The sequence below is a fragment of the Biomphalaria glabrata genome, unplaced genomic scaffold (assembly GCF_947242115.1).
Source record: "Biomphalaria glabrata unplaced genomic scaffold, xgBioGlab47.1 scaffold_19, whole genome shotgun sequence".
NCBI lineage: Eukaryota > Metazoa > Mollusca > Gastropoda > Planorbidae > Biomphalaria > Biomphalaria glabrata.
The window spans coordinates 579,802-606,321 of record NW_026602932.1 but is presented as its reverse complement, the minus strand read 5'-3'; the positions used below and the strand labels follow the sequence as shown (position 1 = coordinate 606,321).

The window sequence follows — 26,520 nt, the reverse complement described above, 5'->3', positions numbered from 1 at the left end:
ATATATGATTTATTTTGAGGCCCCTGAGTGCACCCAACTCTAATGGGTACCTGATATATGATAGGTAAAGAAAAGGCAGTTGGCATTGTGCTGGCCACGTGACACCCTAGTTAACCTTTGGTTATAGAAACAGATAAGCTTTGTTTGTTTAACATGTTTCAGATGTTACTTCAGAATAGAATATCCTTATTTCCTAGCCCCCACCTCCTTCAGGTTGACAGGGGAAACCAGAGCGCAGAGTTTGAACCTGGGACCATCAAGATGACAGTCTGGAGTAAATACTGCTTGATCAGGCAACACAAGTTTTATTCATCTGCCTTTATAGATCACAAGTTCAGAAAGAGGAACCTCTATATAATATGTGTTTAGGGCAATAAAATAGCAATGTCAAACCTATGTAATCAAGTCCTTTTGATAAAACACCAAAGTAAAATGAATAAGAACTTTCTTGTTGTAATGGTTCAGATGCTACACTTAATTGTAACTTGTTGACAAAATATTTTGCTACAAAATATTCAAATTTGTTTTGCTCTAAATTAAACATTTCTTGTATGTCTATTTGTATTAAGTGTCAATATTAATATTTTTTTAAGAACAATTTTAACTATTGAGTTTTGTTTGTTTACTTAAATAGTAAACATTATTTGTTTGAAGATTAGTTTGCTTCATATTTTTTAAGTGGTAGTTTCTAGTAAAATGCAAGTCAAGTTTTTCAATTGAAGACTTGAGTGAATGTTAATGATCATAGATATTTGAGAATCACATTTTCTTTCTAATGCTCAATAAAATAATAATTTAGTGTAAAACTTACTTTGATTTCATCTGAACATCCTAAAGATACGGTTTTAAAGAAAGACTGTGCCACTCCTAAAAGAGCTTCTTTCGACCATTCAATGAACCAGTCTATGGTGCAACAGTTGACCAAAGATGGAAACATCCGGCATCTTGATCGAAAGGCAGAGCCCACCGGAGACATGCACAATACTATGTGCAGATTATTTCTGGAAAAAAATACAGACCGATAAAGTGCAATTAAATTTAAAGGACAGCTTTACAGAAAATAATATTAAACAAATTTATTATGTCTGGATTAAAATATTACAACAGTACAGAGTCTTAAAGAATTTATTTCTGTGAAAAGTTTTCTTCATAACCATCAAAATAATTTTTCTATCTTATCAGTCTACAGATATTCCTTGTTAATCTAGTTATGCACATTAATTTTAGACCTTAACACTTTTGTAATTTCAGCTCTTTTGTTTTCTTTTTAAGAATGTCCAAATGAAGATCTAAAGGGTAAAAGTGTTGACTCTATCACAACATGATATCTATACTCTAAATTCACTTTAATTGCTCTCAACAAATCTGCAACTAATAGTTCATTCTTGAGTGCCTTCTAATCATCTTGTCTTACTTTTTTTTTTATTTTGTAAAATAATGTTTTACATGTTTCGGATGTTCCTTCAGAGCTGAAGATAGTTTACTTCCTAGTCCAAACCTCCCGCAGGACGACGGGGGATGGGAGCGGGCAGGGTTTGAACCCTCGACCGTCGATAAATCCGAACGACAGTCCAGCGCACAAACCGCATGACCAGGCAGCCATCCTAACTTTTAACTTTTACTGTGACTGTTCATTCTTCAAATATATATTTACCTATGCATGCACAAATTGTTAACTTGTATCACATACAAAGATTATATTTTCAAACTTGGAAATCCAAAAACAGGATTACAATTTACAATGGCAACCAAGCCCCATGATGACCTTCTGACCACTGTTAAAAAACACAAGTTAAGACTGTACAGTGAGATTCTCAGGGCTCGCAAGAACTTGTCTGCAGGTAACAGTACCAGGGAAATAAAGAAGGTGGTGTAAATGGAAAGGATTGGGAGGACAACATTAAGGAATGGATGGGGCTGTCTACGGAAGAAACTCTAATCCTGATAGAGAGAGAAATGGAGAAAAACTGTCAACAGATGTTTATGGTGCCCCAACAGTTCAACAGACTGAATGACAGGGTAAGGTGAAGATGACCATATGTATGTAGTGCTACACACCAGTCAAGTGACAAGCACAATTCTCTGAACAGATGTATATGGTGCCCCAACAGTACTACGGACTAAATGACAGGGTATGGTGAAGGATGGCTGCCTGGTCGTGCGGTTTGTGCGCTGGACTGTCGTTCGGATTCATCGACGGTTGAGGGTTCAAACCCTGCCCGCTCCCATCCCCCGTCGTCCTGCGGGAGGTTTGGACTAGGAAGTAAACTATCTTCAACTCTGAAGGAACATCCGAAACATGTAAAACATTTTAAACAAACAAACAAACAAGATGACCATATGTATGTAATGCTACACACCAGTCAAGTGACAAGCACAATTCTCTGAACATATGTTTATGGTGCCCCAACAGTCAGACAGACTGAATGACAGGGTAAGGTGAAGATGACCATATGTATGTAGTGCTACACACCAGTCAAGTGACAAGCACAATTCACTGAACATATGTTTATGGTGCCCCAACAGTCAGACAGACTGAATGAAAGGGTAAGGTGAAGATGACCATATGTATGTAGTGCTACACACCAGTCAAGTGACAAGCACAATTTTCTGAACAGATGTTTATGGTGCCCCAACAGTCAGACAGACTAAATGACAGGGTAAGGTGAAGATGACCATATGTATGTAGTGCTACACAACAGTCAAGTGACAAGTACAATTCTCTGAACAGATGTTTATGGTGCCCCAACAGTCAGACAGACTGAATGACAGGGTAAAGTGAAGATGACCATATATATGTAGTGCTACACAACAGTCAAGTGACAAGTACAATTCTCTGAACAGATGTTTATGGTGCCCCAACAGTCAGACAGACTGAATGACAGGGTAAGGTGAAGATGACCATATGTATGTAATGCTACACACCAGTCAAGTGACAAGCACAATTCTCTGAACATATGTTTATGGTGCCCCAACAGTCAGACAGACTGAATGACAGGGTAAGGTGAAGATGACCATATGTATGTAGTGCTACACACCAGTCAAGTGACAAGCACAATTCACTGAACATATGTTTATGGTGCCCCAACAGTCAGACAGACTGAATGACAGGGTAAGGTGAAGATGACCATATGTATGTAGTGCTACACACCAGTCAAGTGACAAGCACAATTTTCTTAACAGATGTTTATGGTGCCCCAACAGTCAGACAGACTAAATGACAGGGTAAGGTGAAGATGACCATATGTATGTAGTGCTACACAACAGTCAAGTGACAAGTACAATTCTCTGAACAGATGTTTATGGTGCCCCAACAGTCAGACAGACTGAATGACAGGGTAAAGTGAAGATGACCATATATATGTAGTGCTACACAACAGTCAAGTGACAAGTACAATTCTCTGAACAGATGTTTATGGTGCCCCAACAGTCAGACAGACTGAATGACAGGGTAAGGTGAAGATGACCATATGTATGTAATGCTACACACCAGTCAAGTGACAAGCACAATTCTCTGAACATGATGACAATGAATTAATGACTTTCTATGAACAGGTGCTAGATATCCTCCACCCACACATTCAAATGAACAAGGCAGTTTCCAAGGGTAAAGGATTGAACAATTTTTGGTTCCATTAGCCATGATATGTTGGATACTTATCTGACACACTGAATGCAACAAAAGCTACATGTACCTAACAGTGAATACAATAAGCCTGTAATGACACAAGATGCATAGAAGTTGAGGTTAATCGCGTTTTTCCTAAGTGATGTGACGAGTAAGAACAGAGTAGGATTACGAACTAGAAGAATAACGGACAAGACGCCTTAGAGGACGACGCTAGGCTAGCAACGACAGAGGACTGTGCCCTTTTTATTGTTCATTAAATTGTTGAAGTTATCAGCCTGTGTTATCAAGTATATTATTTATTCATTCTGTTGTTGTGTCTGCTATGAACTCACATGCACCATTAACATATATAATCATCAACAAAATAGACCATCAACAAGCCAAATGAAACTGTTATAGGGGGACATTGAAAAGTCAAATGAACGTGAAAAATGGATAAAGAAAAGTCAAATGAGCAGGTACAAGTTCAAAGTTCAAACATACTTGACACACTGGATACAGTTAGGTCTAGAGTCATTTATACATGAAATATAGTAAGGTCGTAAGTGCCTGACGGTTAAAACAATAATGTCAACTGTACCTGACACACTGGATACAGTTAGGTCTAGAGTCATTTATACATGAAATATAGTAAGGTCATAAGTGCCTGACGGTTAAAACAATAATGTCAATTGTACCTGACACACTGGATACAGTTAGGTCTAGTGTCATTTATACATGAAATATAGTAAGGTCATATGTGCCTGACGGTTAAAACAATAATGTCAACTGTACCTGACACAATGGATACAATAGTCATAGATAGCATCTCTATTACCTTCAGGAATTCCTGCCTCTTTAGCACCTGGTCTGCAGCCTATTATCAACCTCTCATACTCGTCAGGTTCAAACAAGTTTGGAACTTCTCCAGAGTTCAGCATGTTGTTAATATCTTCTAGAAATTCTTCTACCACAATCTGTAAGATGACAAAACTCACATATTTTTTTCTGTCTTTATGTTGTAGTATAGCTAGCACATTAAAAAACTATTGAGCAGTGGTGCACATGTATGATTATTGATGTTTATGGTCAATTATATTGAAATTAGTGCAAGGGAAACATTGATGACAAGGCATTTGACCACCATCTTTTGTAAGACAAGTTTTGTGGATGTTATTTTGTTGTGGCCATATTTAGAGGGGATCATTGTGACCTACTTGTAAAGGAATGTTATCTAAACAAATTAAGTGGACACCCATAAAGGCAAGACACAGATAGTCAAAGGTAATTGTACTGAGAAAGGCTTCAAGATAATGGATTGCTTTGTTTTGGAAAAAATTCCAAGAGGATGGGAGAAGGGTTGCATTGCAAGAAAAAACAATTTCTAAAACTAGTTAAAATGTAGATTCTATTGTTGCTAATTGAAAAAAAAAAAGTGCATAAACACTAAATATTTTAATAAGACATAATAATATGGACTAATTAATTAAAATAAGTACTATATGCATAGTTCTATACAGGATTTTACAAATCAAGTTTTCATATAGATCTAATGATTTTAAAAATGTTTGTTATCTTTAATGATCTCAGTATAGGCATAAAATGAATATTTGTGTATGCAATATACAATTTTTAGGTTATTTAAATATCAAATATTTATGACTATGAAACTGATCAAATAGACAGTTTACACCAATCTACTTTTATCTACAGTAGATCCAATGGCTTTTTAACCTGTCTTGACTTATCATCAAAATGAAGAAACTGCATATCCTGATCAGGGACTGCTGTTCAGTGACAATAAGGTGCACAACTATCATTCACAAGAAAGATGACAAAAACTAGTAAATGCTCTGGCAGTTGCATGTCAAGGGTTCAGACTTACAATAAGTCTCGCCAAGACTCAAGTCTTGCACAAGAAAAAGCTTCTGCAGCAGTAGCAAGACTCTCTAATTATGTCTGGAAAAATACCAAACTGACCACAGCGACCAAAAAAGCTGCACAGTGTGAACTCTTCTTAATGGTAGTGAGAGCTGGTCAACATGCATACATCACGAGGATAGATTAAACAGTTTACCCTTGCACTGCCTGTGACACATAATGTCCTTTTCCTGCAGGGTTTGTGTCTCCCATCAGGAAGTTTTGAAACTAGCCAATACCCACAATATCTATAATATTATGACACAGAAAAAGACTAAGTTGGCTTGGACATGTCACTTGCATGCCAAATGGAAGTTTCCTAAGCCCAACCACTATGCCAAGATTATGGAGTCTTACCCAAGGGATGCCCAAGACTAACCAAGCAAGATTTGATGATCACAGGCTTCAATGAAAGTATGTGGGAGAAGAATCACCCAAGATTGGACATACTGGTACAAACATCACCCAAGATTGGACAGCATGAAGGTAGACTGTGCATACTGGTACAAACATCACCCAAGCTTGGACAGCATGAAGATAGACTGTGCATACTGGTACAAACATCACCCAAGATTGGACAGCATGAAGGTAGACTGTGCATACTGGTACAAACATCACCCAAGATTGGACAGCATGAAGGTAGACTGTGCATACTGGTACAAACATCACCCAAGATTGGACAGCGTGAAGGTAGACTGTGCATACTGGTACAAACATCACCCAAGATTGGACAGCATGAAGGTAGACTGTGCATACTGGTACAAACATCACCCAAGATTGGACAGGGTGAAGGTAGACTGTGCATACTGGTACAAACATCACCCAAGATTGGTCAGCATAAAGATAGACTGTGCATACTGGTACAAACATCACCCAAGATTGGACAGCGTGAAGGTAGACTGTGCATACTGGTACAAACATCACCCAAGCTTGGACAGCATGAAGATAGACTGTGCATACTGGTACAAACATCACCCAAGATTGGACAGCGTGAAGGTAGACTGTGCATACTGGTACAAACATCACCCAAGATTGGACAGCATGAAGGTAGACTGTGCATACTGGTACAAACATCACCCAAGATTGGACAGCATGAAGGTAGACTGTGCATACTGGTACAAACATCACCCAAGATTGGTCAGCATAAAGATAGACTGTGCATACTGGTACAAACATCACCCAAGATTGGACAGCGTGAAGGTAGACTGTGCATACTGGTACAAACATCACCCAAGATTGGACAGCGTGAAGGTAGACTGTGCATACTGGTACAAACCTCATTGAGAACAAAAGGAATGAAGCAGCTAGAGACAAAAAGATGATAAAGAAAGCTGTCCTGTCACATAGCCCTATAACAGGTGCATTCATATACACTAACTGTGGCAAACTTTGACACTTAAGAATTGGCTTGTTTAATAACACCAGATTCTGCCCAGTCTCAAGAAGAAACTACAACCGATGACGCATCCAGGCTTATCCATTGTCTTTCAAATAGAAGGAGCCATATAGTATAGTACCAGTATTAGATTTTTCAAATATCAATATGTTTCACACACATACAGTTTGACAAACACACATGATCACACAGATATTCACATACATACAGTTTGACAAACACACATGATCACACAGATATTCACATACATACAAATGTAACTCTCTCTCTCTCTCTCTCTCTCTCTCTCTCTCTATATATATATATATATATATATATATATATATATATATATATATATATATATATATATATATATAAACTCTTTTGCCAACCTGTGTATCAGTAAATAAAAAAATATTGTGGGTTTATTTTGAATGCCTGCTGTATCATACAATTTTTTCAGGTCATCGTGGAATGAAGAATAGTCATAGCCTCGAAAGAGCTCAATCTGGAAGCAGCGATAGTTACACATGTGGGCAGACAATCTGCACACACACAAAAAAAAATCACATACTTAGGTGTGTTTTTATCTACTAGTATATATAAATGTTCTTTTAAAACTGTAAAAAAATGATTATTTTAACTCAACAATCTGGTAAAAATATTATACATATTTATATATTGAACCTTGTTAATGACTGTTTTCCTGTTCCTCCCACTCCAACCAATAAAGCATTGCCCCTTTCTTGTTGAATCATCCTGACTAGTCGAGTAATATGTTCCATTGCATCCATAAAGAACACAAGACGCATTTCTTTAGGTGATGTAAGGTTACGGTCATCTAGATACTGTCTCAAACAGAAGGAATTGTTACATAAGTAAGTATTAAAAGCTTTGTAGAGTTCTATATATTTTAATTTAGATGATTTAATAAAATATAGAGGTTAGACTATAAAGTGCTTGATGATAACTTTTGAAATGGTTAAAAACATTAAACCTATGTAATTATTTGAAGTATAAAACTAAGTTTCCAAATGTCTAGAACTTTATCGTTTTATTTTGATATTTTCATATGAAATTTTCATTACACAATATAAATTTTAGAAATCATTAAATAGCAGTTTGTTACCTCCCCTAAAACATGTTGAAGTTTGTTCATGTCAGATATCTCCTCATAAAATTTCTCTTCTGGTGGGCATCCCATCTTCATGAAATTACCAAACAGTAAAGGATGTTTGATAAACAAATGCGGATCAAAGTTCTGAAAATAATTAAAAGAATTCTTTACTGGCATTGATATTTGATGAGGGTCAGATGTTTGGAGTTAATTTTAAAAATTAAAAAAAATTGACATTTGTATTTTAGATAGGATGGCCAAGTGATAAAATGATGGTCTAATAAATAGGGTAGTAAGATCTTGACAATCTCAGTTCAGGTCAGGAGAATGAATGAGATTTAGGCTGGTTTGTAGCTTCATTATTCATGCTTATGGTAGTGCGCTATGGCCCAATCTCTTTATTTGTGCTATCTGGGAGAAAATTTCTGTGCTGCCTTCAGGAACCCAGAAAACACAACTCAGCTCTTAGTCGGGAATTAGAGCCCCTTTGATGGATAGCACAGCAGTTTAAGCTTTTCCGCCACTCTTCACAGATCCTCTCCCCCCCCCCCCCTTTAAATGAAATATAGATTCCATTGCACTGAGCTAACTAAAAACTATTAAACATGTATGTTATGGAGTGTATGCTCATGTTTGTATTGACAGAAAACTGTTGCTGCTAAAGTCAGATTTCTAAAGATGAGTTGAGAAAAGAAGCTTAGCAGCTGATGAAAGAAGTAGGAGATGAGAGACAGAATGTGTGTTGGTTGTAGGTGTTGAAATATTTTCAGAATTTATTCAGAGTTTTGTATCAAGTAAGCTAAATGCTTACTAGAACTACAACACAATGACAAGCTCATCAACAATGGAATAAACTTCTATACAAACATTCATCAATCTGACTGAATTTCACATTGTAATATGAATAGGAACAAGACAGTTTGCACTTCTTACACCAATTTAAGAGCATTGACCTAAATGTTCACATTTTAAAGAGTTATTAATAAAGATTAATTTGCCTCTATTGATGCTATTACTTCTATTGATGATTGTATTTATTTCAAATTAACATTACTGATTAGATTGGAAACAATAATTAAATAAATTAAAAATAATGATAACAGTAATTTAAACATAACCTCATTGAATGTTTTGTACACAATTTCTGCCATAAGTTTGTGGAAGAAAAGCTTGTCTTCATTGTTAATCAGTCGATCATGGAACACTCTTTGAGTCTCGTGAATAAATAGACGAACAATTTGAATTTTTTTCACGGAAGATTCCTGCATCAGCCTGCAATATACCTACAAAACAATAAAATGTCATTACAAATTTGAAAATTCTAACAGAAAATAAAATTGAAATTCTAGAAATAAAATTACAAGGAAATGGTTTGTTATAAAAAAAAAAAAGAGTAAAAGTGAAAGAAGAAATAGAATTTTTGCTATAATTTCATGCTATGAAAATATCAATCTAAAAATACTATTAAAAAAAAAAAATTTCAGAAAGTCTAAACCATTGTTGTGAGACTTTGTAGTCTATTTAAAAAACATTTGTTTAATTAACTCCCTGCTTTTGTTACTGTAAATTAATGTAGCTCTAGTTAAAAAATCTGTGCTTCTATTGTGGAACTATTTAAAGTTGTTTGATATGAAATTGAATTTATCAACTTCTTCATTGAAGAGCTGTTTCTCAATAATGTTAGTTTACTTTTAATTGTAATCAGAACTAGTCTGCATTCTAGGCCTTATAAGCACTCTCGAGCTTTGAGGTGATAATAATTTTCAAACAACAATTCTTTCACTTAGACATTCTAAAGCTTTGTTTTCTTTTCATAGTTTCTGATTCATAGTACTAGTTGAACAATATTTTCAGTGGTATTTTAAAGCTATATTCATATCATCTTGCAATTAATTATAATTATATCAACAGTAATTATTATAATATGGGATATTGAAAAGGTGCAAATTTCATAAAATTTGGTTGTTTAAATGCTTAGTAGCAGACAATTTATAAAGTAGAATGCTGACCTTGGACTACTTTAGACAGGTCTCTCAGATTGAAAACGTAGTGAGATTTGGCAGGCGAAATAAGTAGGTCTGAGCTCATTCTAAAATAGAGTTCAACAGCTGAGTTGACTATTGGTTCAGCTAATGTACGGGCATTGCGAGAGAAGTCTAGTAAAAACCCATTGATGATTGCCTGGAAGTAAAAGTGAAGTCAAACATAATAGGCCCAATAACCTAAACAATGTTTTTATTATTAAGTAAATACTTTGTTCAATGACTGAAAGAGGCCAACAAAGTCTTTACCAAATGTATTTTAATTTACTAGTCAAAAAAGTTATATTTTATCTAATTATCTTTTTTTTTCCACAAGTAGTTGAAAACATTTTATATTTCAATAAATTGTAATTTATTTCAATGTGTGTTATAGGACAGACATTCTATCTGAATTGAAGATTAGAACATCCTAGTCCAGACCTGACAGGAGTGACCAACATGACAACATTCACAAATACTAAATGACCAGGCAGTTTACCCTGACATTTGAGAATGTAGTCAATACAATTTACAATCACTATTTTTTAACTGAAAATATATATTACACTCAATACGGAATGGCTGCCAGGTCGTGCGGTTTACACGCTGGACTGTCGTCCGGACTTATCGATGGTCCCGGGTTCAAACCCTGCCTGCTCCCATCCCCCGTCGTCCTGTGGGAGGTTTTTGGACTAGGAAGTAATTATCTTCAACTCTGAAGGAACATCCGAAATAAGTAAAACATTTTTTACAATATTAATATTTTAAGTATAAAATATCAATACCATTAAAAATTAAATTAACGTATTTAAGTGAGGCCCTTGTTAAAATGATGATACGGTAGGAGCTCTGGACTATTGTCTGAATGGTTCCTAGTTCAAACACAGTCACCATCCTCTGACTACCTGAGGGAGGTTTGGGCTACAACGTAATAATCTTTTAATTTTGAAGGAACATCATAAACACATAAAAACAAAAACAAAATATTGTACTAAAGAAAAGTTTCAATAAAAAAACAACTCTGTACTTACTAAAAACATCTGTTTTAGGCTCATTTCAGTTGGGGATGGGATGGTGAACATGGAAAAATGTCGAAATAACCTTGGTGACACAGGATTTCTACCACCACCAGGAGGCGAACAGGCAGCAGCAAGGGTTACATCCTGTAACAGAAAAAATTGTTTGAGTCAGTGCACAAAGCTGTGTAACAGTGTATCAGCTTTTTTCTTTTAAAGTTGACTAAAAGAGAATTTGAAAGATTATTTCATGGATTCTTGAACACAGGATTAAATATGTCCACTTTGCTGATTGTCAGTAATGGCTTCTCTGGTTTGAAGATAGATTATTTTGTGAAAGCCATATCTCCATTGCCACACCTGTACCTTCTTGGCAGCACTAAATTCTCTAATTCTGATAATATAACTTCTGGTTGCCAACTTTCACTTCAGAATAGATTCAGAAACAGGACTATCATTTCAAACCAAATTTCTTAAGTGAAATAAACACTCAAAATATCTTTAAGACTGTTAAATATTAAAAGTGCTACTTGGAACTCTTGCTGAGTGAATATATCTGAATTAAATTGATCATCTGAACTTTTGTATTACAAAGCCTATTTATTCTCTTATCAAAATCTATTCCATCATTTAATGACATTAACACACACACATATATACTTTTTTGGGGGTAAGTTTCTACAAGGCTGGAGGAGTAAAGATAATAAAGACACTTTTTAAGATTTGCAACAGGATCTGGCAGTCAAGAGACTGGCCCAAGCCCTGGTTTCAATCACTCATCATCACCCTGTTAAAAAAAGGCTATTTGCAACTCTGTCAAAACTACCATGCCTCATAAGCCATCCCAGCAAAGTCCTGTTAAAAATTATATTATACCATCTAAAACCAATAGATGACAAAAATTTTAGAAGGACAAGCAGGTTTTAGACAAGGTCACAGCACAACAGAAAAAAATACTAAGCTTCAGGATACTCTGTCAAGTCTTAATAGATTTTAAGAAAGCTTTCAACATTAAAGGTTACAAAGGTACTGTAAGCATTAAAGGAAGAAAAATTACTAACTTGTGCTTTGCTGAATACATAGATGGTCTGGCAGGGACTAGCTTACTAGTTGCTCAAAGACAAGACTTCCACAGCATAGGGTATGCAAATCAATGTTAAAAAAAAACACTAATTATGACTCCAGTAGCCAACAGACATTAGTATTGGAGACTTAAAGAAAGTTGACAAGTGTCAGTAAATTTAAATACCTAAGAGCTATTGTTTCAGATAAAGAAACCAAAACTGAACTACTGGCCAGTTCACAGGAGCACTTGGTTAACTCATAGCAATTTAGAAAGACAAAGGTATAGCCCTCCACACTTAAATCAGACTTTGGTCATGGCCACATTCTTATATGCTTGAACTGCAGAACTATAGAGGAGGATCCTGGCCATAGATATATGCTATAGAATGATCCTAATTATCACATACAAAGACTGAAACATAAACAAAAGATTAGATACTGGATCACAATGACAATTGGGCCCAGAGATGACCTGCTAACCACTGTCAATAACAGAAAACTAAAACTTTATGACCATATTCGTTTATGACCACAAGTTCTTCAGGGCTAGCAAAAAACTTTCTGCAGGGAACAGAACCAGGAAATAGAAGAGGCAGCACAGAAAGAGATAGGAAGACAACATAAAAGAATGGATGACCAGTCATTGAAAGAGATTCTATTAAAGGCAAAAAAAAAAAAAACCAGAGAGGAATGGAGAAAAACAGTCGACAGATCATGCATGGTGTCCCAACAGTTAAACAGGCTAAGGGATAGGTGAATTCTTTAAATGATATTTGCAATGACAAAATTGAATACTTTTACATTTATGCCTATTTAAAACAACTTTATAGTCTCTTCACAGCTTGTCAGTCCAAGGTGGAATTAGTTTTAATGATTTCAAAATTGCAGTCAAAGAGGGTTTCCAGTATGAGCCATTCTGAATCTTTTAAAATTATTTAACATTTTATATCATGGCGAGCCAGTATATTAAGAATGCTACCCTCTAAATATATAAAGGGTAAAAAAAAGTGGTCCACATTGCAAGACTCTCCCCATTGTTCTTTGGCTGTTGTTATCATGCCAGGTACATCAGTTTTCAAGAATCGATTACACTGTCGCCACACTTTGTCATCAGTGTATATATAACAATGAGATGCCACTGTACCTTAGAGAACTGATTACTCCATATGTCCCCAAGAGAGCCCTACGCTCAATGGACTCAACGCTTTTAGTGGTGCCACGTTTCTCCCTCAAAAGCTACGGTCTGCAGGCTTTTTCAGTGCACAGACCAAAGGTTTGGAACACACTCCCCATTGATCTCAGACAGACAACATGCTATACCACTTTTAAGAAGAACATTAAGACCTACTTGTTTAAAACTTTTTTAGATTAGTTTTTGATTTCTATTGTCGTGTTTGTGTTTGTAATGTTATTACAGCGCCTTGAGCCTACATTTTGTTTGTTAACAGCGCTTTATAAATAAAATTATTAAATTATTATCATCAGTTTAATCAAAAATCTTCAACTCATACACATGCACTCAAACAGTAAACATTTTGTTATCCTTTATGAAAAAAAAACGTTCGCAATTATTTTTAGCACCTGAATTTCTTTCCAGGTCATTGTTTCTCTGTCATATAAACCATCAAAGTCTAGATACTGTAGTAAAAGTTCAATAGGTGGCTGAGAGCCGTACGTGTCAAGTTTGGGCATATTGAGATCGTCAATAAATATGACCACTCGTTTACCTTGAGACCTTGAGGTGCACCTGTACACAAGAGAAAAGCATGACAGAAGGACATTGGTATGAATAATGAACATTGATCAAAGTTTTGAGCAGGAATTAAGATGTAATTATACCAGTACTTTTCAAGAGTTGTATGTTACTACTATGGTCTTGTAGGTCAGCCATTAAGGATAGGATGGCTGTCTGGCCATGCGGTTTGTGCACTGGACTGTCATTCAGATTTATCGATGGTCCAGGGTTCAAACCCTGCCCGCTCCCATCCCTGTCATCCTGCAGGAGGTTTGGACTAGGAAGTAATTATCTTCAACTCTGAAAGAACATTTTACAAATATGTAGGTAAAGGCAGGGCTTTAAGTCAAAAGGGCAGGTCGTCACAAATCCTCAAAAAACATAATCTGATGCGCTATTGAAAATGTAAGACTACAGTTGAGATGCTTATAGAAACATATATAAATGATGGTCAATTATAGCCCCTGCCACTTCTTTGTTCACCACCTACATCTATTGGACTGTATTGTTTTTTTAATTGTTCTAAAAGTGGAGTTCAATTTTCTGAAATTTTGTAATTAAACATTAATACTACTGAAACATTAGGTCAGTTTTAGACTATAATGTCACCATGCATTAGTTAAACATTGAAATTGTTCTTATTCTTAATTTCAATCAATCAAAAAGTTGGTTAATTTAATGTATTAAAAATTGCTCTAGGACATGTTGACCCCCAATCATGATGAAGCATGTGGAAAATATTAAAAGTACAATTAGGCTACAAGCAGATACCATGTCATTATGCTGTCATTACTCTGAACTACCTAATAGCACAATGTTATGTACAAAACAAAACTACAGTTGATGTGTGGAAAGCAAACAAGAAAAAAAGAAATGCAGGTTAAATTAAGATCTGACAAGTTTTCTTGAAAGAACTTGAAAAAAAAACATTTAATGGTGCAACTGATCACTGCTTCAGAAACATTTCATGAGTTTACTAGGTAGACCTGAGAGAATCACGAAAAAAATAACTAAAAATACACAAAGCATAGACTAAAAATCATCTTCCTGAGTTAATTGGGTCAGGGCATTATAAAAAGAAATGCTAAAGCTGAAAGGGAAAAAAAATGTTGTAGCTGCTATTGGAACTGTCCAAAACAGGATATAAAAACCACTCTTTCACCACCAGCAGGTATATTGAAAGGACAAAGTCTATTTTTCATACTGCTTTTAGCCACAACCGTGATCCAATTATGGTGATTTGTTACCCCAAGCCATGTGTCAAGTTGCCCCTGTATGGGGTAACATGCCACAACTTCAACCAAACAACTTTTTTGTTTTATAACTTTAAAAAAAAAAAAGAAAAAAAAAAAAAAGAAATGTAGCCTATTTCGTTTGTTCTACTAATTGTTTGAATGCATTTGTTGCAATGTGTGAAGTGTGTTACTTATACATAGATGTAACCCATCCAGACAATCATTTGTTAAACAGATGTAACCCATCCAGACAATCATTTGGGGCAGGGAACCACTCTAGATCATTAAAGCATAGCTGGCCAAGTGTATCAAGTGAACATAACTTTTTTTATATGTGTTTCAAACTTAGAAGATGTTATAGAACTATATGTGTGTTAGTCATTAAAGACATATATGTTAGTTTTTAAAAGATTTTTGTTGGTCATTAGAGAAGTGCATATTAGCAGTTGAACACAAAATGTTTGTTAGTAGTTGAGGAAGAACATGATCTCTTTCTCAACGTGCGCTCTTCATATAAATTGTTTTTTTGCAATAAGCCCCTGTCGATTCTTTTTGCACATAAGATCAAAACAGTAGCCTATATAGCCTGCAAACCTAGACTCAATTGGTAGGGTTTTGAAAATATAGAAAATTATTTTATTTTAAGTAATCAATTTTTAGCATAAAATGATATTTAATTTTATAATTACTGAAATTAATTTTAGTACTAAAAATATCTTGAGAGAGTAAATAAAGAAATTAATAAGTCAGGATATTAACCAAAAAGACATTAAAAAAACCCAAAAAAACCTGAGATCAGACATTTAGTTTAAAACATAGACTGTATATGAAGTTAAAATGTTACAGTTATAGACAAAAAAAATAATTTACCAATAACATTTTTCTTTCGTTTCTCCAACTTCCCTTCAATAATTTCCTGAGTTCTTCCGCTGCTGGTTTGTGCAGAAAAGTTAATGTAAACTGGTACGTAGTTCATTCTCTCAGAGATGCGGTCAAGTAAATCTCTTACTATCACAGACTAGAACAGGTTGGAGGAGACAATATATTCATTCTTTCAGATATGCTGGAGAGACTATTGAAATTGTGCAAACCTTTAAATACCTTGGTACTATCCTAGACAATAAACTAAATTTTAATGCAAATACTGATTATATCAGCAAAAAAGGGCAGCAAAGATTACGACTACTAAGAAAACTGTCCTCGTTTAATGTTAGCGAAAAGGCATTGGCTATGTTTTATCACGCTCACATCTGCAATGTTTTCAGTTTCAATATCACTGCCTGGTATGGCAATCTGAGCATTAAAAATAGGAATAAACTTAATAGAATCCTCAATGCTGCTGGCAAAATCATTGGCAAAAAACAAACACCATTTGGGCAGTTGTTTGAGACAAACATCTATAAAAAAAGCTAACAAGATCCTTGAAATAAAGAATCACCCTTTGTGTCAGGATTTTGTGATTTTACCATCACAAAAGAGATACAAGACACCAATAGCAAAGACAAACAGACACAAACACTCTTTTGTTCCCCTGGCAATCAAATCATTAAATAAGAACAATCTGGTACAAACTTTGTCACATGTAAATTATGAGTGAGTCTGGTGTGAATGTACACTTTGGTTTCTTATAGTTATAATGTTTTTTGTTTGGTAATGCACACATTGTAAGACAAATTTCCTTACGGATAATAAAGATTATTATTATTATTATTTTTATTATTTTGCAGTCAATTATTTCAATTACACAAACATTAACCAATCAAGAAATATTCAGAAGTTGCAACAATTTTTTTTAGTTATAATTTAAACAATAACATTAAACCAACATCTTATAATCATATCTTTAATGAAGGTAAATTGGTAAACTAATTTCATACTACCTTGCCCACGCCTGTCCTTCCTGTAAAGAGCACTGGTTTTTGAACAGAAAGTAACCTCTCTAGGAAGTAGCCATAACGTGCTGTGTCCACAGTGGGCACCATCATTTTAAAAAATGAAATGGATTTGTCAAATCGAAAGGATGAGACAAGACGCTCCCACAGATCCATTCTCTTTGAATCCACCTCAATGTAATAGCTCCATAAAGGATATGTCCCTGGCAGCTGAAAGGTTTATTAATAATATAGAAACACTCCATCTTGCAAATAAATTCAATGCACATAACTTCAGTATTGTTTTTAAGGACAACATAACATCAAATTTAAACAGAACATGTCAATAGTACTTCAGCAGTGCATCTAGAATGCACTACATCTAGACTTCTTTCCAGCTACTAGATTACTCACTGAAGTAAGCTATAAGCAAGCACCAGTATTCAAAATGCACTCAAGACTCACCCGTCTCTGTATCCAATCACAAAAACTATTTTTTATGCTTATAAAGAAGAGTCCTTGGTGTATGTTTTGTTAATTGTTTTCTACTATCACTACCAATGTAGTCTTTTACTAGATGGGTCTAGTTTTTAATAAAGTCAATAGGTTTAGTGAGTAGAAGAAATATACCCAGTTCTTTAAGGTCCAAATTTGTTGTTATATTATCCAACAATGAAATCAACTCTGAGCCCGTTCAGCACTAAATTGTCTATGATGTATAAATAGAATATCTGATTGAAACTATCAACACATAATATTGTTTCAGTTACCTTGGCATCTTGATTTTCATCAAATTGTTGTCGTATAAACAGATCAAAAGCATCTCTGTACTCATCAGTGAGGTTACCCCCAAGAGCCCAAAGGTAACAAAACACAAAGATCTGGCACAGAAATCGAAACATCTTGGAGGATTCTAGTGACCAGTCAAATTGACCAAGCTTGTAGAAGAAAATGGCTTCAAGCAACTTACAAAATGAGTTTATTTTGCTGATATCTACCTGGAAAATAAGAGTACAGATCTAAATGTTGAGAATTCTTAAGTCTACATTGAAACTAATTTGTTCTTACTGGTATGGATATAGTTCTTTAAGATACTTTGTATTTAATGCAACATCATTTTTAAAAAGCACCGGAATCTTTCTTGGCACCCTGATGGGTCAACCTTAGCTAATAGCATCTGCATGCTTCTATCATTACATTATTCACTACCTTCCATCTCTATCCATTTAACCTTGTAATGATATAATCTTGAAATTCAAAAAGGTGAATACACATTATCATATACACTGCACAACATTTTTTTTTGTTAAATAATTAGAGTTTTAAAAAAATTTTGTTTGATTTTCAATATAAATAAATGTGTTGCCAATTATGTCTTAGTAACTCTTAAGCATAGCATTTATTACAATGTATTACAATGTATTACAATCTATTACAATGGACACTTTGACCCCCCCCCTAAAAAATAGAAATGTTATGTTTATGTTAGGGCAAAAATTGTGAAAAAATTGCTACTTTTTCACATTTCTAGGACAATTCACACATAAAGGGGTTGACCAAACTTAGTGTATCCCTTTTTTTTTGTTTTAACATTTAAATGTCATAATTACATCAACATACAAAATTACATTTCAAAATAAGACAAATCAACACACATTATCAGAAATGTGAATCACTTAATTTAAATGTAACCAATTTTAAGTTTCAAGTGCTTGAAAAAATAAGTCTTATATTGGTGGCAACTGTTTGTATTGAAATAGGTATAAATGAAATAAGATAAGTATATATGACTTTCAGTTTGTATGAGTTTAAGTTTAAATGAGTTTTAGTTTATATCACTAAAAAAAGGTAGGCTAAATATGACTCAGTGTAATTTTAACAAATTATTTTTTTCAGTAAGTAATATGAACTAATAATGGACTTATAAAGTGTGGCTGTATTAAAGACCAATAACAACAAAACATAAACAGAACTTAACGCGATTTTCTGAAGCGTACAAAGAAAATTCAAATATATCCCAATAATTCAGTGTAAGTACTAGATCCTCGGGTCTCAAATAAAAGAGTTACAAGTCAATTTCATTACTTTTTTGTATCTTTTCTATCATATGGCCCGCGACACTAGAGTTGGAAATTAAAATGGCCCGCAGATCGAATTGGGTTGGGCATCACTGATTTAAACAACTGCATGACAAAGCCTGCCAGGTGTCAAAATTTGTATTGATTCTTTTTACTTTCCAAATAACTGTCTTTTTTTCTTTTTTCATTTTAATGATGCTGTTAGAATATTTTCAAAGAAAATTTGGCAATAGTTAATCATTTTTTTATTTGGTTGAGTAAAAAATTTCAGATAACCCTTTAGCAGCTGTATGCATTGTAAGACATAATTACCTTAAAATATCAATGATGTCTTAACCTACACCTACATCATGAAATTGTGAAAAAAATTCAGAAAACTCAGAACCTGTCCCAAATTAGCTGAAACAAGATATGTATTTTTTTTACATCTGACAGTCCATCCAGAGAAGAAAAAGAAGGCCAAACATTACATAGGTCTCACCAGCCAAATGAGGGGGCACAAAACCCCTGTGCAAAGCCCTCAGCCCCCTGGATGACAAAAGTGGTCATCATCAAACCACGATGGACGAACTATATATACATATATATATAAATGCTCTAAGTGTGAAAGATGGTCTTTAAAATATTTTTTAATTTGTTCAAATTGTTATACATAATTCCAAGGGAGGAGACTATTTTATTTCTTGTCTTTTTCTCACTGGTGCCACAGAGAAAGTTGATATTGAATGTGTTTAATTATTGATTGTTGTTAACTTTCAATGTATAGACCTAAGAAACAAGGTCATTGTACAACAAAGGGACATAATGTGGATAGATGACTATATATTTTTTAAAAATATTAGCTTAGCAGATCATGTACTTTTGATGGATTCCTTATTAAACTCTGCTTTTTAGGCCCTGGTTCAAACTTTTCAAATGCAAGAACGTAAAGTCATTACTTCAAAAAGTAAAAAAGTTGTAGAGAATGTGTGAGTCACAGAGTGAATGAAAACTTACAAGTTTAAGATTTACATACCTATACACTACAATTAGAATGGCTACAAATGTAATACACTACCCTGTAAATTGTGGTCTTTCCACCCCCAGTTGGTCCAACTAACATAACACCATGTCTGACAATCATAGTCTCCAAGAACTGTATCACTTTCACAACTTGCGTGTCCACCACTTGGAGCTTCATTTCTAGTTGGATGTTCATGATCTCATCTTTCAGTTGGCCATAATCATGTTCTGGTATGTTAACACCAGGAAAAAGATCTGAAAGTATGGCCTGCAAAACATTATAAAACCACTCAGTGAACAAGTTTCATAACTATTTCTTAATACTTTTTTTTATTCCACCCAAAAATATATTTTTTTAAAAATTTAGATTTATCTGTAAGAAATATTCTGGTTTATGCTTGTGATAAAACCATAAGAAAAACTTTCCACAAATTAATTGATAATTCATAGATAACAACCTGTTTGTCTAAAAACTAATTAAAAGCTCAAGCTCCATGTAAGTAAATACACATTATTAACATGTAATATGAGTGATAATTTAGTTTATGGCATAATAATAATATACAGTCTTTACTATTGTATGGTTCAGTAAGCTTATAGTCAGAAGTAGGGCCTACAAAAATAGACTTAGTGGTTTATTAATCAACAGATTGATTTATCCATTCATCAAATGGTTCACATTTATTACAGGGCTTAACACTCTGGTTTTTACTTCATCTTTCTTTTGTTTTGACATTTGTTAGAAGAGTTTATATATATAGCTGTTAGTCTTTTATAACAGTTCAAAGCATAAAAATAAACAAATAATAGTGATACTTATACTAATAATAATAATAAATGAAAAAGTAAAAACCGAGTTACTTGAAACAGTTTAGCATCGTTGAACAAAAACTTTGGAAGATTGCTATCACGAAGCGCTCGAATCAGAACTACATCTTCCAGTTTGTCAGGATTCTGTCTTTTTAAACTGCCAGCCATAACCAGGACAGATTTTACAGCTCGCATACCTAAAACAAAATGTGTATATTATCATAAATTTGCATATTTTATTTGAGTGTGTACATGTCTTTATTTTTAGGATATAATTATTCATGAGTGTCTACTATTTTTAGGACATTATTATTTATGAGTGTGTACTTTTTTTCTAGGAAATACTTATTGATGAATGTGTCAAGGTTATTACCAAAGTCATAATGATCTTGTTGCGAGAGTTGTTCACTACACAGTTTGTACATTTGAACCATTTTCTTGGCTAATGTTCTGGAGGACTCAAATCCTTCTGAGTACAAGATAACTTCAGCAATCAGACCTAAAAGAAAAGAAGCAATAAAATATTAGAACTGGAAATAATTTATCTACAAGGAGTCACTTTGTACAGGAGTGACAATAAACTACATATAAACATCATCTGTAAGTTGTTAAAAATGATATATAATAAACACTGCAGCTGCATACATAAACTAAAAGAAAAAGAGAACACATAAGGACTAATGGCATTAATGGAAAAAGCTTCATTTGTCTTACAGCTGAAAATGAATGAATATTGAGAGGAGATGAAATGAATTAGCCCAAGTTCCCATCATCTAAATAGAGAGACAATATAGCAAATCTAGCATAAGATCCAAGCCATCTCAAATGACAGAGGCTGAGAAAGAAATTGCATGTGATACCAGAGATAAAAGTAATAAAACATTCAAAAGGATCACTCAACTGTAAACTGGTTCATAGGTTTAGGTTCTATTTTTGTTGTCTTATAAATTAAATACATAAATAAATGTCCTTAGGAGTCAAACTTTGGCCCGAACCATGCAAAGTACAAGACAATACACGACAATGGCCTGTTCTGCACAATGAACAGTTTGTTCAGGCATCCATGACAGGCATCATATGTAGTTGCAGATTTGGGCCTTTTGGGATTTTTCTAAACACTTAGCCATTGTTGTACTTTTAGCTTTTGAATACTACTAAGGAAAAGACCTTCTAGATGTTTCATCATCTTACCATAATCTGGTACCATCATTGATATAGGTCTAAACAAAGCCTGTAAATTATCAGGTAATTCTGTCCGTCCAGCGTAACCAGGATTCATAGTGATGAAGGCTGCACATGTATGAACCAGTTTGATCTCACGCCCTTCAAACATGAACCTATTGAGCTATAGAGGGAGACAACATAGAAAACTTTGTTCTTACCAGTCTAGTAATCTAAAGAGAGAGACAATTTTTTTTATTGTTTCTAACACCAATCAGGTTAACCAATTTCATTACCAAATCTCCTTGACCATAACCTACATGGAAACATACATGCACTACATGCAATTACCAACCAAGCTTCTATCTAAGGATTTTAAAACTTAGAATAAACGCACCCACCTCTCAAACCATCACTAAAACAGAGGTAATGATAATGAATTGTCAACAGTAAATTGAAAATAATGATTATGACGATCTCAGGAATATATTAATATATGGTGTGGTGTAAAAAAGAAAATATATGAAAGTTTTAAATTGCAACATTAGAAAATACAAGAAACTGCTTGACACATAGAATTTGGAAAAATAAGTAAAACAAAAACACTGCCCATGATGAAATATTGTTGTGTTATTCTGATGAAATATTGGTGTGTTCATTTGATGAAATATTGGTGTGTTATTCTGATGAAATATTGGTGTGTTATTCTGATGAAATATTGGTGTGTTCATCTAATGAAATATTTGTGTGTTATTCTGATGAAATATTGGTGTGTTATTCTGATAACTCTTTGAAAGATTGATTTTGTTTCGCTTTTTAAACCAGAGTGGCTGATTTATTCACATTTACATACACACTTGTATCTACTGATTATATTATGGAAAGTTTGCAGTAGTATTTAGTATAAAAATTCCAATCCCATTATTCAAAATCTACAACTTAGAGAAGTCTATAGACTTGTGAGGAGCAGAATAAGTTGAATAAAATTATAGGAATGAGGTACATTTTCTCACACTGATCTTTGTATTTTATAATGATGGACTTATTGGAGTTAATATGGTGTCTTTATTTACTGTGCCTTGTACAACTGAAGTTATTTATTTCTTAGTCTGCAACACTTTTCATAAATAATACTTCCAAAAAAACTAAGCCTAACGATGTTCGCCACTTTTTCTAGAGAACAATGTTTTAGTCTGATTAATTACATTGATTGTTTAACTCCCTTTCCATATAATATTTAAAAAAAACACTCTTCTTTTAGTAGGCAATAATGGAGATTAATAAAGGACTAGATTGAAACACAAGAGGCAAGCATGTAGGCCTTGAGTTTCATGTCAAAAAAACAAACAAACATGTAGTCCTTGAGTTTTACGCCAAAAACCAACAACAAAAAAACATGTAGGTCTTGAGTTTCATGCCGAAGTGTAATATAATAAAGGTAAACTTTCATCTGGGTCGTTAGACCTAATAAAAACACAAGAAATCTTCATTCAGAAACCTAGAACCCAAGTATTTACTTTCATGCACAATGTTCAATATGAAAATATTATTTTCTCATTAGATTCTTTTGCTAATATTTTTTTTGTCTTTATTACAGTTTATCCTATATTATGATAACCGTATTAAAGTAATGACATTTTGATAAAAGTCACTTTATCTTGATTAGTTATTATTTTATTTATTTTTGGGCTACACTTTATAATTGACACTTCCCTTGATGGTAAGACATGCTTCATAGTAGCTGCTTTAGCTTCATGCCTATGTTACTTTTGAATCCTGCCTTATGTACTTTTGATTCCTACCTTAGCTACTTTGGCATTTCTGATAGTAATAAGTTGTTGAGCAATAACAGATAAAACTTCAATATTGATTCGGTTGAACTCATCAAAACAGCACCAGGCCCCTGACTGTGCTAGCCCAGAGAAGAATCCTCCCATCATCTGGAAGAATACAATGGAAATTGAAACTATCAGTTATGTTAAAATAACATAAAATTATAACATCTAATAATTGCTCAATAAAACAGTATTTAATATAGCTGAAGAAGTCAAACCATAGAGCAGGGATGCCCAACCTAATTCGACCTGCAGGCCATTTTAATTTCCGACACTCGTGTCGCAGGCCACATAACCGAAAAAGTAACAAAAATAAATGCAGAAATGAAATTGACATTAAACTAATTTTATGAGAAACCCATGGATGTAGTACTTACATTAACTAATGGGATATTTGAATTTTTTTTTCACGCATCGAAAAATGGGTTTATTTCTCTACTTCAAATGTGAGCAACATTTTAGCTTTTCCCACCAACCCATTTTCTTGTCTCTTTGTGTTAAATATTCCCATCAATACCGCTATATTTGTTTCATAATGCTGTTCATATGCTGGTTTTTTTTTTGTTAAACAGCCACACTTTCTTTATAAAACAAATATGTTGGCTTATTATCATGTTCCGAACAAAAAAAGTAAAGATCTGTTCACTTTTTCTGTTACATTTTACATCTAAGTGTTAAATGTCATGGTACCAATCCATTAGAAAAAAGAGAGAGCCCTAACATAGGTAAAGTTACATTTTTCAACCTTTTTTTGTTTGGGCAGAAGGTATGGGTGATTATCTTAATTTGGTTTGGCGTTTCAGCGGGCCGGATAGAACCACATCATCTGGCCCGCGGGCCGTACTTTGGGCATCACTGCCATAGAGTAATCATTATCATCATTGACAGACCTCTGTCCTAAGATGACTATGGCTATCCCATAGTGCCTTCCTTGTTAGGGCTATAGCGCCAATGCATACTATGTAGAACCTGGTAGTTCCAGTCTTTTCCATTTAACTGGCTAGGTCAGCTGAGATCATTGCTACATCATTGCTGCAACATCATTGCTACATCATTGCTGCTACATCATTGCTGCATTGCTGCTACATCATTGCTACATAATTGCTACATTGCTGCTACATCATTGCTGCATTGCTGCTACATCATTGCTGCTACATCATTGCTGCTACATCATTGCTGCATTCCTGCTACATCATTGCTGCTACATCATTGCTACATCATTGCTGCATTGCTGCTACATCATTGCTACATTGCTGCTACATCATTGCTACATCATTGCTACATCATTGCTGCTACATGGCTGTTCATTGAGTGTCTCTCTACCACTTCTCTACACATGGTGAAGTCTAGATCTATGTCCATGTCTTCCCAAGCATTTATATGCTCTTCTATTCGTTATTGTTACGATCTCTCCTCTACTGCCCAGGCTCTCTTCAAACTGCACCACACGACACAACAAACTCAAAGAACCTCACAACTCATCAGGGCTCCAAAGTAACAGTAGCAATTTAATTTCAAATACATTAGAAATACTGTACGGTTGGCAACAACATCACACTAACTGTCCAAAACCTAGCCTAGCTCCACCTGACTTCACACACCGTCTGTCTCTAACTTCGCCTCGTCTGGTCACATTGCGAGGTAACGTGAAGTGCAGTCTTTCTAACACACTCTCTCTTATATAGAGTCTCTACCGGCCTTCTAGAATGGGATGGAACGTTCTTGGCCACTCAGAATGATCACAATCGCCATGACTTGCGTGCGTAATATTTACACACAGGTCGTTGCCGAACTGGCGTGTACTGTCACTGGTCACAGTTGACCGCTCATCCTGCACTGGACTGTGGCGATTTGAGTAGGCTAAAAACACACAGCACTACCCCCAACTGTGTCACCACCAGGTTTACAACAATATGATTTGATGCATTCTGAAAGCTTCATTTGTACATGATGATCACACCTTTATCATCAAGATAGTTAAGCAACTATTTTCTTTTTAAAAGTAGGGATCACCACAAAAGTTTTTTTTTTTTTCCTTTTGATCACATCCACTTGGCAGAGGTGGGGACTTGTTTCACATACATTGACCATGTTTTGTACTCAGAATGCATGTATTGTAGACTTGCATCTTTTTGGGGTGAGTTTTAGTTTTATCAGACTTGTGAGCCTAGTCTAATGAAAATGGAAGCAGCCTTCCCTTCCAATAGCATATTAAGAAATACATGAAGTTTAGAACACTACAGCATCGCCAATAAAAACACACACAAAAATATAAATCTAGAGAGGATTAATTTACTTCTGTTATAGAATTTATTTATCTTAAAATATATTGTGTTATATAATTATCTAAGTCACTGAGCCTTGTGGAGTTATATGTCATTCAGTTTTGTAGTGTTTATGTCACCCAGTCTCATCAGTCACATGTCTGTATGTAAGCCATTAGCCATGGTGTTTTTCAATGAAAGTAAGCTTCTCTATACCATTTAGCTATGGTTTGTCTGCCCCTCAGCCATGGTGTCTCTGCCTAAAGGCAGCCCGGAAAACCAACTCCTAGATACCCCCTCCCCCCACCGGTCCACAAATGAGATTGGACCAAAAGCGCTCTGAGCATGCTATAAGCATGAAAGTAGCGCTATATAAAAGCTATAATAATAATAATAAGTCAA

General features: G+C 34.5%; 1 pseudogene; it reads right to left on the bottom strand.

The window, feature by feature from the left end:
- LOC129924166 (dynein axonemal heavy chain 6-like) overlaps window positions 1-26,520 on the bottom strand; it is an 88,031-nt pseudogene that overhangs the window by 48,729 nt on the left and 12,782 nt on the right.